Source organism: Anser anser (genome assembly GCF_964211835.1).
Source record: "Anser anser genome assembly, chromosome: 6".
Classification (NCBI taxonomy): Eukaryota; Metazoa; Chordata; class Aves; order Anseriformes; family Anatidae; genus Anser; species Anser anser.
The window spans coordinates 13,245,468-13,262,184 of record NC_139726.1 but is presented as its reverse complement, the minus strand read 5'-3'; the positions used below and the strand labels follow the sequence as shown (position 1 = coordinate 13,262,184).

Sequence of the window (16,717 nt, the reverse complement as noted above, 5' to 3'; positions counted from 1 at the left end):
ACATGGGACAATGGTCATGAGATACAAAGAACAGTATTCCTGTCAGAACAGTCTGGTTAAGAATAATTAAAAAATCTTTGTGAAACAGAGAATATGGGGAAAAATATTATTGTCCTGGTTCCAGTTAGGACAGAGTTAATTTTTCTCATAGTAGCTGGTAGGGTGCTATGTTTTGGATTAGGATGAGAAGAGCGCTGATAACATGCTGATGTTTTAATTGTTGCAGAGCAGTGTTTACACCAGGCCAAGGACTTTTCGGCTTCTTGCTCTGTCCTGCCAGCGAGCAGGCTGGGGGTGCAGCAGGAGCTGGGAGGGGACAGACCCAGGACAGCTGACCCAAAGTGGCCAAAGGGGTATTCCATACCATCTGACGTCATGCCAAACAATATATAGGGGTGGCTGGCCGGGGTGGGGGGGCCGGCTGCTCGGGAATAGGCTGGGCATCGGTCAGCGGGTGGTGAGCAATTGCATTGTGCATCACTTGTTTTTTACACATTATTATTATTAATACTATTATCATTATCACTATTATTATTATTGTTATTATTATATTCCTGTCTTAATAAACTGTCTTTATCTCAACTCACAGGCTTCACTTTCCCGTTTCTCTCTCCCATCCCAGAGAGGGAGGGGGGAGGGTGAGCGAATGGCTGTGTGGTGTTTAGCTGCCAGCTGGGTTAAACCACAACAATTATATAAATTAAATCATTTTATTTTGATTTAAAACTTTGAACATTTAAAACAAGACTAAAGAAAATTTTGGAAAGTCATTTCAGACTTTAATATTGGTTAATGCTGAATAACTCATCATGTCCACAAGTTACTTAACAAGTACTGATACAGAACTATTCATTTTCAGCTTTGGGGTGCATCCTAAAAATTCTCAGTATAATTTATCACACTTAGGTTTGATGTGTGACTCGGAAAAATGAGTAACTACCCTGTACACAAGGACTCAACAACAAGCAGATGATAATAACCTTTAATTAAGTAGTTAGGTTACAGTAAAGACACTGATTTCATTCATCTTCTATTCCTAATTGTACTTGGATGTTTCATACTATTAAATGGTATTTACCATCCCCTCACATAACTTTTCTTGTAATGCAACACTTTTTCCTTTTTTGAAATCTTGTAACTGAAAGTGATCAGAAGCTCTTGTTTATTTCAGTGCCAATTCTCTCCCCCCCACCCCCAAAAAAAAATGTTCAGAAATTGAGTAAATGTAGAAAGATGTAAAAGAAGTTCTTTCATAAGTTCTTTCATATCATGGTTCTTAGATATTCTTACCTTTGTCAGTTGCTGTATCATCTTTGTAGCAGCACAAAATTAAGCTTGAATGGAGACACAGAGTTAATTTTCCTCAAATAATGCCTCAAAATAAGGGTTATATTGATTCTGACATATTGTATCAGCACATTTGTATATTAAACAGTCTCTTCCCCCAAGAAGCTAACATAGACTTTTTAATGAATTCCCAATTAATTTTATCAAAAATATATGAATAAATAAAAGATGAATAGAAAGATGAGGTAGAACTCTGCCCTCTAATGTAGAAAGCATGCAGAAACAAAGCGTTGATTTTTTTTCCTCCTCATTTTTAGTTAATTAACTTTGTCTTTTGGGAATAGGCATGAGTCTTAAATTGAAAAGATGCAGAAAAGAACAAAAATGTATATAAATCAAGAATCTCAAAGGAATAAATGGGAAGAGTAATGAAATGCAAGCTTTTTAAAAATTTATCTTTTTATTTATATTAAATTTATAGTTAATGCATCAGTTTTAAAATGGATATAAACTTTCAAATTTCAGTGCTTAAAGGACAAGTATAAAAGTTAGGACAAGGTATTTTCATAGAAAAACCCTTCCATGCCACCTTACTTCATGTTAATTTTCATCTGCCTTTGGTTCACTACTGATCATTATCTTCTTACTGAACTATCTGGACTACAGGTCTGAGCTGGCAGAGACATCCCTGACCTCCCATTTGTTTCATGCATTATCCAAAGAAAAAAGGGATAAATGTGCTCTTAACCAATGAAGAGTGCTCTGATGATTTATTCAGGTTAATGTGGGGTAAAAAAAAAAAAAAAAAGAGGCAATTGTTTTATTCTTTCAATTCACTTGAAGACTTCTAGCTAGATTTCACGTGGAAAGTTAATATAGATGACATGGGTACGAAGCCTGTGAAGAGCATATACATGCAAAGGTTGTTTCAAAGGTTTGTTTTTCACAACTGTGTTCTGTAGGGAAAAAAAAGAAAAGAAGAAAAGAATATACAGGGTGAATCTATAGAAAATTAATCTAATACTATTAATTTAGGCTTACTACAGATGTGGCTTACTAGGCACAAGAAACCACCCCAATCTGGGTGAATTTTGGTCATCTTAGAGCATGTCTCTCCCTTTAACTGTTTGTTCAGATGTTCCCTCAATGCTAGACCAGCGTTCAGTTACTCCTACCAATGAATTAAGGAAAGATATAACATCTCCAGAAAGCTAGAATTTATCTCATTGTGAAATAACAGAACGGAAGAGAAATAATACCAGTATTCTCAAAGTGAGTACTAGGCAAACCAAACTTTGCTGGACACAGATGCTTACAAAATTATCCTTTTTTCCAGCTTATTAAAAATGTTCATCTAACAGTCCTCTCTTATATTCCCAAAGCTTCTCCTCTCTGTAGCACTCCTTTTCTACTATTTCCCAGCTCACTCTGATACTCTGAGAACTGGGGCTTCCAGCCAATGTGGGTCATCATGTTACTTACACAAAACACCTCTATAACTCTCTCACTTCCTGACTCCATCTGGAACCTTTTCACACCCCATGAAGATCCCTTATATCTTTATTGCATAGTGCATTATCCTTCCTTGGTTCTGCAGGCTTGCAAAGATGATAAAAGGTGACAATAGCAGGGCATTAAAATAGAATCTATTGCAAACACATGCATGGATCTCATAGCCAGATGTTTTTATTCAATCCTTCATTCAGAGGTTTTAAATTGAATTTATATTCCATTTTTATTTAAGATGGGGTTGGTGACATGTTGTTGAGAATGTCTTAATAAAGTTGCATAGTAGTATTAGTTGTCATTCTATACTAGTTAAATATTCACTAATGATTATGACTCATTTTGCCTCATCATTATTATTTCTAGTATACCACATGAACGACTTTACACCATCAAGTGTTTTATCTTCCTTCATTGTCTATATTTCTAATTTTCTAAGGTCTTTTTCTTCCACTACCCACCCCCCACAACCCCACCACTGTTATTCAAAGCTAGCAAAATTCTCATTACCCTTGCTCTCCTAGGAACAACATACTTATATTTTGGCATTTTTGTGTTCAATCATCTTTTTCTTATATTTGTTGTCAATGCTTTAAAGAGGCTTGTCTTGCTTTCCTGTAATTTATAGCTTCCCAAAAAGCCTGATCAATTTATATCTTCCCTACAGGTTCAGATCTGACTTTTGGTATTGGCTGTTTGGAATTCGCAGTAAAAGGTGGTGCATTTTTGATAACAAATTTACCAGTGTTTTAGCCAGGATGATTTATAAAGAGTACGTGGGAAGGTTTGATTTTTTTTTGCCGTCCTTGAAACAGATGAATTAGATGAAATGTTTTTCAATCAAGTACTGCCACACAAAGCTTGACTCTCTACCACAGTTTAAGCTCACTGAGGTGGGATCTCTGAGCTTGAGGCATACCACAAGACACAGCAAATACAGATACAGATACAGATACTTCAAAGGCAGATTGCAGCCACACAATATTAAGACTACTGGAAGCTGCTAAAACATTAAGCTCTCTGCAGTCAGAGCAACAAATCTATGCTACTCTCAGTGGACAATCATTTGCTTGAGTGTGTTGCTACACAGAGGGTTGTGGGCAAAATGTTTTCTCATTTAGTTCTGGTAGGAGTATGTACTCCTCCAAGCAATATCAATCAGTTATCCCTTGATTTTTCTGCATGAAGGCAGTTTGTTGTCCAACCCAGTGTCTCCTCAAAGACAGGAATCAGGGTAGGTTATTCATGCAGAAACAATTTTGTAACACGTTCAATCTCCTCTCCCAAGGAAGAAATTCCTCACGTATGGGAAGTTACGATCAGTGCGTCAGGACCCACAGAACTTACCAATGCTTCAGGTTGGCCCAGAGATGCTGCTGTTGCATTTCCACCTCCTCTCCCACACTGAACTCCAACATTTCATTTACCTGTACTCCTAATAACATTTGGCCTTTGAGCTGGTGATAGTTAACAACACCCTAAGGTAACAAGAAAACACCCTGTTTCCTTCATATCTGGTACCTATTTAAGAACACTGGGAGATGAAGACAGGGAGAATAGTGATAAACAAGAAGAGTAGTAAGGATGAATTTCCAGCAGCAGAAGTCATCTTATGTGAACTACCACATCTTATATGAACTTTCATTACAGAGGAAGTGAATGGCCTTAGACCACCCAGAAGCATGACCGAGTCTGGACATAGTTTCCTACTTTGTAAACATCAATCTTGGTTTCCACCAATTCTTTTTTTTTTTTTTTAGTTTGTTTTTAATCCTATATATATCCTTTATTTTCCTCCTGTAAAAGATCTTTTCTCCTTTACCTAGTATTCGATTTCCATAAAATCTTTTCCTTCTTCAGCATCGGCCCTAGCTGCTACTGCTCCTGAATTATGAAGACAGAGGAGGACTGAAATGAAAGCTCTTACCCCCATCAATAAGCATTTATACACAGGCTCCAATGGCTTCTCAGCCTACATGCTCATAAAAACTCAGAGCCATAGAAGATAATTAGGAGTCCACCTTCAGAGAAACACCCTCACATAAGCTACAGATTTGCACTAAGGCCTTACATCAGATCAAAAAATACTTGCAGAAACAACAACACATACTCTTACAAGTTCCACTACTCAATGCCAAACTTGTCCAGACCAGCTATAACTGATTATTGCTGAAATATTTCCTTCTGCTTGTGTCTTGCAGGCAGATAAAACAGACACAGGTGTTACATCTCTGAACCAGAGAGTGTCAAGGTATTTTCTAGTTTCTACAGCTGGAAACTTGAACATCCTGTTCCAGGCATAGTCAAATCATATTAGATATCTGATTGTTTTTGTATCTCAATATTTGAGTGTGGAAACCTATCCATGAGAATGCTTTTCAACAACATTGTTAAGGCTATCTTACATTTACTGAATAGAAATAATAACTTTCTTTTAATTATCTGACAGTATAATTGATCATTTGTTAATGTGAAGCAGCATTGTCCAATTGATTTTATTTTGCGAAAATGTATGTCTTTCTCTCTTCTCAAGTGAAAATGTTTCCAAGTTTTCATTTCACCCCATCTCAAAGTGCAACTTCCATTTAGTCTATTTTTAACAATGTAGATAGCAATAGTTCATTTTTAACAAGGTAGAAGTTATCCATCCTTGAATGGGGAGAACTGGCTAGAATCTGAAATTTCTTGGACTTGAGGATCTATTTTCTGTTACCATTTATTAGAATGAGCATAACTGTTTATACTGTAGCACCTGGAGCTACTCAAGCACAGGAAGTGTAATGTAAACCCAAAGGAAAAGACTTATTGCACATGTACGGAATAATTATATAACAGAAAATATTTAGTACTGTCTGGGAATCTTGGATAGAAATGTAGGAATCCTGCTGAGAGCCTGAAGGGAGATTAAGGTAGTACAGTCTCAGGCAGAAAAGACACTTCTGCCTTATGGAGGTAATTGATATTAAAAAAAAAATCTTTTAAGAGAAAAAGCCCTCATAATTTTCAATTATCTGTGGAAGACAATAATGTTCTGGCCATAAATAGAGTTTTCCCTACAGTTATCTGTTGAGGGGGCTGCCCTAAACTCCCTCTTGGGGCAGGAATCTGAGACAAAATATCTGGAAGGTTATTTTAGAATTAAAAATGATGAAAGCCCTGGGATTCCCAGGTTTACAAAATATCCTGCTCCTCATAACTATGGAACATAAAGCTCTGAGGCTGCCTAGGAAATATATTGCCCAGAGATCAGGCCACCAGAAACTTTGGCATTTACTGTCTCCATACTGTCTACACAGTGAAGTGATTTCCATCACTAAGACAAAGTTCCCCAGCAGGTGAAGGAGGTAAGGCAGTGGGAAAGTAATGTGTAGGAACCATGCTTACATTTTATGACAGTTTTGGTAGAACTAATCATTCTTTGTCACATATGTTTGCAAAGCAGCATGTACAGCGTTGGTAGGTAAAAAAATTTAGTAGCTCTAGCAATCCTAATTGCCTTGCTGTAAAGGCCCCTAATATATACTTTTCCAATAGTCAGACAAAACAAACAAACAAATAAACCTTTTCAAGATTTTGATTAGACTTCTAAGAACTATCATCACCAAATCACCATTCCTCTAAGCTGGACCTTCCTAAAACACAGGTATAGGAGAAAAAGATGAATCCAGCCAGAAGGGAAATGGCAATACCTGTTAATACAGATCCAAGTACGAGCTCAGCAATATTCCATAGTCATCGTTCAACTACTTTTCAGAACTTTCATCCTGTTTTCATAAAGCTGCCCATCTGACTGGTACATATATTGCAATGAGCAATTTATTGCCACTTCACTCCCAAATAAAAACATAGCTTAGTTTTGGGTAGCAGTATAGATAACTAGTAGTTGCTGGTCACTGTTTCTGCCAGGGTTTACTTAGGTATACTAGCATTAATGTCTCTCTGGTAATTAGTATTAAGTCATATTAATTCATATTCATACAGAATTCATTTAAAATCATCTACATACAGGGAATCATTGCTCTCTCTCTCTCTCTTTCTCCAGAGCTCTTAATTACATGTAATATTTTCTGGTGAATGGTCACTGGAGAGGAGATAAAGCATCCATTACAGTTTTTGGAACCAAGAGTAATTATTTTATGTAACTGAGTAAGTAAGAGAGACGGAAATGGTTTAATGGTCTGCTTGTTAAGGAATGAGAAAAGTTGATGGCCTGGGAGAAATGGCCCAAATTTGATTCTCAGAATTACAAGGAAAACACCATTGCAGGTGAAATCTCTGGTAATTTATGAAAGCAAGTAGATCTTGGTCTCGCTGGATATGTGTGCATATGTGAATGCGCAGTGAGTATTCCACATATAAGTTCTGAAACTAGTGTAGAAAGCTGTTTTTCACTATGTAACTATTTTTTCCTGATACATACTGGCCCAAGAGCAGCAGCACAACTCTTAATTTTACCTCCTCTCTCTATGCCTCTCTATGGCATACTGTTGTGGTGGATTTTGAGTATTCTGTAAGCTTCCAAATAGCTAGAGTCTGTTGAGTAAAGTTTTGTGGAGTAGCTGTCTTCTGGACAAGCCTTAACTAGGCATCTCTTACATAGTGCCAGTGTCTCATAATCCTGACATCTCCCAGAAACAAGGACTATCCTCAGTGTTTGGAAAGCCCCTAGCAAGTTACAGCTGCTCTCCTAAAGAAACAGGAGGATACTAAATGCATTGAGGGTGTAATCTAGCAATGTTTTATTCTGATTCAGTATTTTTCTATGTTAAGAAATGGGAGAGAATGGGTAAGTCATACTTTTCTGTTAACCAAAACTAGTCAAATGGAAACATATCTTGTAGCACCACCCTATGTATCTTGTCAGGAACTTGACTTTACTTTAAATGATGGCTAAAATATATTGTTTGCCGTACCCCTTGATTTGTTAAACCATAATCATGAAATTGAATTACAGGACAGGAACGATAAAAATAGATGAAACTATTATGTGTCATAGAGAGGCAATTATGCTGTAGCTAATGATCTTTACTAATAGGATAAGATATACTGCCACACGTGCCTTGAAGAACATCATCACGTAAAACAGAGTCATCTATCAACTAAACCTTTAAGGTAGTGTTTAATTTGAGAGGTGAAAGAAATGAAATTGGGTTTTGGAGGACACTGTGAATTCCATCCATGTAATGAGATAGAGTATTGATCTAATGAACTACCTGAAGTCTAGACCATATCATTTACTCGGAGCCTGGAGCAATTGGATGCACACACATGCATAACCAAAAGGCTGGTGTAGTATAAATTAACTTTTCTTACTCAAAGGCAATATGGTGTTCTGTATAAATTTGGATATGATTACATCCTGTCCACAGATTATAACATCATGTATTAATAGCAGGATATCTACTGAATGCTCTATGGCTTAATCAAAGAACCTGCGTAATGGGATTCTCAGTTTTTTTATCAGTGACTTAACACTATGGCATTACTATAGTCATTAAGGTCTACATTAACAAGTAGAGCAGTGCAATAGAAGAGAACACGTGGAGCAAAACAGTATTAAAATACTGTTGTCCACTGTACATATTCTGGAAGTTTTACCTTCTAGTAGATCTCACCTGGTGCCATAGACTACGTTCTACTTAGTGCTTGGTGTGTAGGTGCATATCTTGATGATGATCAGATTGTACCTTTTGCAACATTTCCCCCCATTTTAAATTCTGCTGCTTCCCTTCTTCCATCTTTTCTCATTCCTTTCCTCGTTGCCCTCATCCATCTTGCTGTCCTCTCTGATTGTCTCCCATTATCATTTTATCGTAATCTTTTGAAATAGAGGCTGACAGTGACTTACCAGTTTGAGCTAACTATCACTGTGTCCACATCTCTCTTCTCCTTAGTTTAACACTGAATTGCTATGAGACAGCTGAATGAACAGTCACCCCAGGTGTGGTTCCCAGGCAGACCAGGCTTCCTGGCTATAGAAGACTGCCATTGCCTGTGTGAGTGAGAGATGGGTTGGACAAATAGGGATTTGGCATAAATAAATGCACGAGATTAGAAGAATAGCAGCAGAAAGCCCTGATTTGCTTGGTAGCTGGAATCTTTGGTCAGATGTTTAGGGAAATTTTCAGATAATGAACATGTGTAGTCCCAGCTCTGGATGGGAAATGAAATTTGGGAAAGCTATGCTAGCGCTGTGCTAGTGGAGGGGAAGAATTAGGCTGATTTTGATGGTGTTTGAGGAACACAGATGTATTTAGGAGAGAAATTGGATGGAGTAAATTGTTATATGGAGGGGAGGCTGAAGGAGGACAAACTTCATAAGACTGGCCTTGTTTATACAGTCTTCAAAAATCAGGGCTGGAAGTATAAATCTTTTCCAGGAGGCAAGAGTAGAAAAGGTGTTTTGACAACAGTCAGGGCTTTTTGTTGTGTTTTTCTTCACTAGGTAATTTGCCTTATATTAGCTGGATCCATCCATCATTTTCCACCATGCTCAGATGCAAAACTAATTCTTTGGGCAGCTCTGTCCAATGGCAGCAGAGGTTACTCTTGGGCCACTCGCACCAACAGAGCTGTCTGGTTATAGCTGATAGCAAATGGTCGACTGGATTATTTTCATGATGAATATCCCTGTGCACCAAGAGAAGGAGGTATTTAATTTTGTATCCAAAAGAGAAATGCTTATGTGTAATTGTGTGTGGGATAATTTTTTTTTTTCCTAAAGTCTCTCATTAAACTGAATGGCATCTAAAACAATTGCAATTCATTTGCAGCAGCCTGAGGGAAGAAAATGCCAATAGACAGAGATGACATTTATAAATACCGACTAAACGAACAATGTAAAAAACAAATAAAACCCAAATCCCCATGCCTTCCCCATCTTTCTCAAAAGAACTCATTTACCCCCTTCAACCTTTAAAAGAAAGACAGAAAAATCAAGTGGGAATGATCAACTCTTGAAATTTTAACTGACTTTTGTCTTGAGTTATTCATGTGACAGGTATTGACTTATATTTAGGACTTATGTATAAATCTGAGTAAAAAGGACTAATAATTAACACCTTATCCCTTCACGCCACCCTTTATTTCATGTGCTTCCTCTATACTAAGCACTGATGAAAATGTTATTGATTAAAGATGTTGGAAGAAGCATGTCTTCATTCTCAGAATAATATTAAATCTGATGTAGGTTCTCTGTAAATTTCAGAGGATTTGCATGAGACTCAGTCCATTATCTAAGATTCAGCAAGGTGAATGGCAGGAAAAGACAATGAGTTAATATAAACATGTTCAGTTCGAGTCAGAAACTGCAGAAATGTCTGAACAGAATTCTGTCTCTGATTAAGCACAATGCAAAGTGCAAAAAGACTTAAGACAAATTACAGAGTGTTGAGTAACTGCTGGTGTTTCTAGCATTCCTGTTTTCTTTGTCCATTTTGACCATGTTTTCTGTACATTGCCACAAACATAGGATTAACCTAAAGAAAATCCCTAACTCATTATGGATTTCCTCTTAAACTATGCTATCTAGCAGAAATGCTTTATCTAACAAATTACTTCTTACACTTGTATTTAATGAGCGAGAGACAGAGACACAGAGAGAGAATTCTACCAATTATTCCTTATATCATTTTTATTTTATTTTATTTTATTATTTTTGCTGTACGTGTGAAAGACAGCAGCATAGGCAGGGGGTTATTCTACATTTTTATAAAATTCAGTTTATCCTGGTAGAAGAATCTGTGAAATTTCAATTCAAATAGACTTTAAATCCTCTTCTCTTCTCTTTCAATCAGATGACATAATATATATAAATGTTTACCTATATTATATACATGTAAAAACATCTTGACTGGAAAGCAGTGCATGCTTAGTAGCATGGACAAAAATATGAAGACTAAAACTATAAAGGTATGTGATTCAGAAAGTAAGGAATCTGGATATAAAATTAGTTCTGCTGGAGACAATATTCACAGTGTTTTACAGAATCTGAGTTTTCTATGTAAGATAGAAAAAAAAATGTAGCTAGGATTCTGCCCCACAGAGGATGGTAGAAGTGTGAAGTGTCAGATCTGCTATTCCCATGAGGCACCTTGGTGGCATATCTAAATCTTGCTTCTCATATTCTAAAATACTTTTTGTTAAACAGAAAAAAAAAAAAGGCAAAAATACATAATAAAAAGTTTTCAAGCCTGATTTTCACTGCCAACCATATGAGCACCGCTCAGATGTTTGTTTTATATTAGGATTCAAACAGCATTAATTAACCCACCGGGAAATACCCACAACAGATATACTGATAGCATTTGCATGTTTTGATGGAAAAACACCCGGCAACTTGGATTCCTGCTTCATCTGTGCTGATCCAATAGCACGTTTTAAGGCATCTTTTAAGCTATTAGACACTGTACTATGCATATATCTTCCATGTAAAAACAGTGCCAACAGCAATGTCCTGACTCAGTTTAATTAAATTTTCACGATTTCCTCCATTTCTGGATATTGAAAAAATCATTTACTTTGTAAAGGCTTTCCAAGTATCAGGCTTCAGACTCAGTTGGTCAGATCTGAGTCATTGTCAGATCCTTTGGCAAGGTTCATTTTTCTGAGTGTTCTAAGTTTTCAAACCTTCATCAGGAGTGCATTTTTCTCTGTATACCATGGATCAAAATTCTACTGCTTATAGAACAGCTATATGTGTCACTAACTGATTGCTCCAAAAATGAGTATCTCTTAAAATTGTATTGTAAGTAAATTTAGGAGTTTAGGGAACCACTTAGATATGATTTGTGACAGCCTAAGCCCTGAAGAAGACAAAGAATTGAACTCTGTGCCAGCAGGTAGGTGCCTGAGCAATCCCCTTTAAAATCAGACACATTGAATCAGTATAATCTAGCCTGGAGTGAGCATGGTACGGAACAGAGATACAAATAATTTTTTTTTTTAATTCATTTGCTTAGTGGAAACAAAATAAATTTGCATTTTGGGACAATTTAGAATAACTTTTTTTTTTTTTTTTTTCCTGAGCTGACATTCAGTGAGATACTGCACCACTTGGGGGCAACCAACAATTTCAGCCTTGCCATAAGGAATTTCTACCCATATGATTTTAGAGTGAAATTCAGCATAGTTAAAAATATTTCACCATTAAAAGTTGTTTTAAACGGCAAAACATTTTTACATCTTTTTGCCATCTTCCTATATTTCTCCATACAAACTAATTGAAAGCATAACATCAGGAGTCTCAGAAAAAAATGTGAAATTATGCTAGTTATTCCTTTTTTTTTTTTTTTCCCTACCTTTCCACTTCTGCAAAGATTCTTATGCCAAGACCTGGGCAGCTTGGTGTACAGTTTTGAAACTTTGTGAGAGACACTACTAAGACAGGTCAGATAAGATATGACAAGATCAATCCATGTTCTGGAAGTTGTTAAGCTTCAATTTAACACATGAAGGACAGGAGTGCTTCTAAAGATTTTTTGCCCATGGGAAAAATCTGTAAAATCCTAACAGTATGAATGAAGCATTCTGCTTGTTCTTCTGTGAAAGGGACATCTAATTGGTGTGCTGGCATGAAGAGTATCAGAGGATACACTGTCTCTTCAGGGAGTTCCTCTATGATTAAACACAAGCTCTCATTTAGGTTGCTTCAGTCAAGAGGTCAAGAAGACAAAAGACACAAATTAATTCACCCACACTGTTTGCATGTTAATCGTCAAGCCTCTTAGTTGTTTAAATGTTAGCTAAGAGTGCACCCAAGCTACAGATGTGTGTACAAGAAAAGTCTTTGAGCTGAGTTCTTCCTTCCTTATACTGTTACAAGACTGCTGTGGTATTATTGACTTTGGGAGAGCTGCTGCAGAATTGTAATGGACTCCATGAAAGAGGAATATGGTCTTTGACTGTGGCTAGCCATGAGCAAACAAGCAATCCAAAGGTCAAAATGAGCTTTTGCTTATTTTTCTACTTGCTGAGAGTGTCCTTGGGCATACAGGAGACAAAATATCATGAAAAGACACATGGAATAGATTTCTTTAACATGTAATGTAATCCCCACTGTACTGCAAATATTTCTCAAGCTTGACTTGGAGCTTCACAGCTATATAGCTGACTTACAGACACTATGCACACCTACAGTAAGCTTAGTCACTAGACTGTATATATGAGAAGTTGAGATAAATTCATGGACTGAAAATATGCCATGAAGTAGAAAATGACAGAAAATTCATCATATATCTATCTTAAGGATACAAATTGAAAAAGGTTACTTTCCAATGATTTTTGAAGCACTAAGAATGCCGCTCCTTTCTCTGCATACAGAAGTACGTAAATGTGTTGATCTGAGAGGAAAAGGCAAAACCATTCCTCCTCCAATTTCAAAGTACTTTTACTTTAAAATATTAGGCATGTGAATTTTTTCCCTCTTTCAGATGCTTGGAATTTTATTTGGCTTATGACACTTTAATTGAGTGTTTGATAGAACAAGATCTTTCGATGTAAACCTACCCTTGAGTTATTAATCTTATTCTTTCTTTTAAAAACTCTCAGCATTTGGCTGATTATTTAATATTAAAGGAGTAAATAGAAGGATAGAAAGATAAAAGAACAGAATAAACATATCTGCTGTGTTTGTTGTTGTTTTGTTTTATAAAACTACAGGAAAGTTTCAGTTAAGGTGCTTCTCCGAGAGAAAAGGTAGGTCCAGTTCTTGACTTGTTTATTCTTCAGAAAGTCATCCATGTCTCTACAGGTTGCTTATTTTACTTAGGGACTTCAGATGACAGCAGCATACAGTAAGAAATTAACATGTAAAGAACTGATATTAAATGGAGAAGAAACTATTGCATGAACTTATCTTGACAAGAAATTCTGTGCATTTAGAAATCTCATAATATAAGCAAATAAAATAAAATGAAGTAAAACCTAGTTTATAGTAAAGGAAAAGTTGTAATCTACATATTTCAAAAGAACTGATGATGGAAGAAAAAGAGCCCCAACAATAAAATCACATTCTTTACACTCAGCCAATCTTAAGTCAAATTTTTCCTGAACATGCCAATTATACCTTGCTTTAGCTTTTAATTTTCTTATCAGACTACCGCTGTTAGAGAAGCATATTGAATAATAACAGAAAAGCATAGCACTGGTTTCTCACATTTCTCTTTTCCTGTGATTTCTCTCAGGCTGTTTTTCATTTTTCAAGACATTTTTCAGCTTGTATGGTAAAGACAATGCTTAACCTAGGTTTTGGGAATACATTTCTAAGGTCTCCCACTGCAAAGAATGGACTGCTAAGGTGAAGTTGGCCATCTTCCATTTGAACAATCTGTGTGGGATCATCACTATTACTAAAATGTCAAGTGTCAAGCGGAGTGAAAAACTACCCTGGATTTTAAGACAAAAAATAAACGAATACAAGAAAATCCAAAAAAATACAGAGCAACTAAAGGTCTATTAGAAAACTTTAACAAGTTTTTGGACATGCACAGATGTGTGAAAGGAAAATTAAATTAGACAGCTCAGTGTAAAGCTTCTGTTGAGAAAAAAGAGAGCTTAAGACTTAAAGAGCATATATATATATACAGTTGAAACTGAGTTGAGTGTCCCTCTAGGCTTTAGTGCAAATTGAATAGACATTGATGGATTTGTTTTCCTTTCAGATTAAATTGAACTTTTGATTTGAAAGTAGTTTACCTGCTCCTGTGCTTGAAAGCTACATTTTTCCTTAACTAATTTTCTCTTGTTAAGGCACTTTGGTTTCATAGTGGCTTATAGCGGTTTACAAATTGGCACTGTAATCCTCTGGAAGGAGCAGGGAAAGAGAATCACATAGATAATACTGAGCTGTACTTTCTTGTATTGCTTTACCCCTACAGTGGCCTGTTCTCTTTTAAAAAATCCATTTTCTGTTGTTATGGTTTTAAATACACTTGAACTGATTTCTAGTCAGATATTACAGCTTCCATGGAGTTCAAGCTCTTCTGACCATTTTAAAGGTGCTGCTGCAGTGCAAGTAATAAATACTTCTACTGTTCTCCAAATGGGTATGCATTCATTAGCAGCCTACACTGTGGCTGTGCAAACTATAAAGTAAGGCCTTTGTGATTTCGGCTCTTCTGGCCCCTGCAGAGTCTCAGACCTGACCCCTGCAGAGTCTCAGACCTGATCTCACATCAGCTCTGCCTATACTAGTGCTTGGGCATCTCTCCAGACTAGCTATGGAGAGGTCTACTCAGCACAATTCAGGGAAACATTTTGCTCTGCCTCTTGTTAGACTCAAGATTATGTTACATTTTCTGGGAATGTGCTATTATGGCCTGTGCTTGGGCGGAATGTCTAACATGTCCCATCTACTCTGTGACAGCACCACATGGTTACTTTTGGGCAGACAGGAGTGAGTTCTTCCCACAATGGCCTCATTGTTGCCTTCCTAAAGGATAGAGGAGTTTCAGAAGCAGTGTGAGCTCATGCTGGGTTGATGCTGCTTGCAATGCAACATAGGTGTGTGGAGGTCTGGCTCTGGAAATGAATGGTCTGCTGACACTGTCTAGCTTGGGCAAGCACACACCAGATAACCAAGTTGAAACATCGATATATACTGCATCCCAGGGCACACCTGCTTCAAAAAGAGAAATCTTTATGCTTGTTTTGTTGTTCTTATTTTGAGTAGAGTGACATCAAGGAATTCCAGCCAGGCACTGAGATAATATTAGGCACATCACAAGCTATATTCATTTATAGAAAACAAAAAAACAAAAAACAAAAAAAAAAAACAACAAAAGAAACAAACATAGAATAACAACAACAAAAACAACAACAACCAATTAACCTCTACCAGCCTTCCACACAAGTGGAGAAAGAATTATCACATCCTTCTGGTGTGTAGGGAAACTAAGGCACAGAGACCTTGCTCAGCTTGGCTGGAATCTTTTAGAAGGTCTATTACAAAGCTAAAAGTCAGAGCTTTCTAAAGCCCATTCCAGTGGTCAAACCACAGGCATCAGGCCCAGACTGAATACTATAACTCCATAGGCTCAGGACATTGCGTCACTAAAATCTATGGAAATAGTCACAAGTAGGAGACTGAGGTTCAAACTTTTGCTTAGCAGTCTTGTAGTTGATTATGTTAAGAACGTAGTCCTAACATGAAAAAGTCCATGAAAAGTCAAAAAAATGATTTACCTCAGCATATTGTCCCAGTCCTTGCCATGTCTCACTTGCCAAATCTTTTCATCATGGTATAGAGGAGTGCAGGTGGAAAGAGAAAGCTGAGATAACCCACTAATAACTTCTGAAGCTTTAAAAATAAGCTGTGGGGAGGGAGAGAGAGAGATGAGATGTGGGTGGGTGAGAATTGGTGCTGCTTTGCATCTGCCTGCTTAAAAGTATCACAAAAAACATAGCCAGTAGCTTTTCATGCCCTTTGTCATTTTCCTGGGTGCCTTATCAAGTTACAAATTGTGCCTGTAAGATACTGGCTTCAGCTAGAAATCTCTTTCTGCTTGTTTCACTTTCAAATACACAGAAGTAATCAACTCAGGAACATATTATTATTATTGTTATTTTTAATGTGCTTTACAAAGGAAATCATTTCCTACAGCACCTGGTGCTCAGGACCCAGACATTCGACCAAAGTACCTGTACTGTCTGCACTTTAGTTCTGATGGCTAACACAAACCTTGCACTCTGTATTATATTCTCCCACAGAAAAGAAGTAGCCTTCTATAGCTGCAGAGATAACTAGTGCTCAAGAGATACGTGAAACAGAGTCCTTAAGGACTATTTGGTTATTGTGGTCCTTTAAGTCTAGGAGTTGCTACAGAAGCTTGTCTTTAGTGGCAGGGTTTAGACATATTTTGCCCCAAATCCAGCCTTGATACCCAAGCTAGCAAATCACTTTCAGTTGGTATCCACTTGTTGATAG

The 16,717-nt window shown here is 36.9% G+C and overlaps 1 long non-coding RNA gene across 2 annotated transcripts in view; it reads left to right on the top strand.

Moving 5' to 3' along the window:
• The first annotated feature begins 422 nt into the window (after window positions 1–422).
• The window catches only part of LOC310901740, a 50,031-nt gene continuing 33,736 nt past the window's right edge, over window positions 423–16,717 (top strand). The window contains exon 1 of one of the 2 annotated variants that reach the window (XR_014586109.1): window positions 423–457. This is a non-coding gene — a long non-coding RNA (uncharacterized lncRNA). The remainder of the gene's footprint in view (window positions 458–16,717) is intronic. The other variant, XR_014586110.1, reaches the window with a different exon arrangement.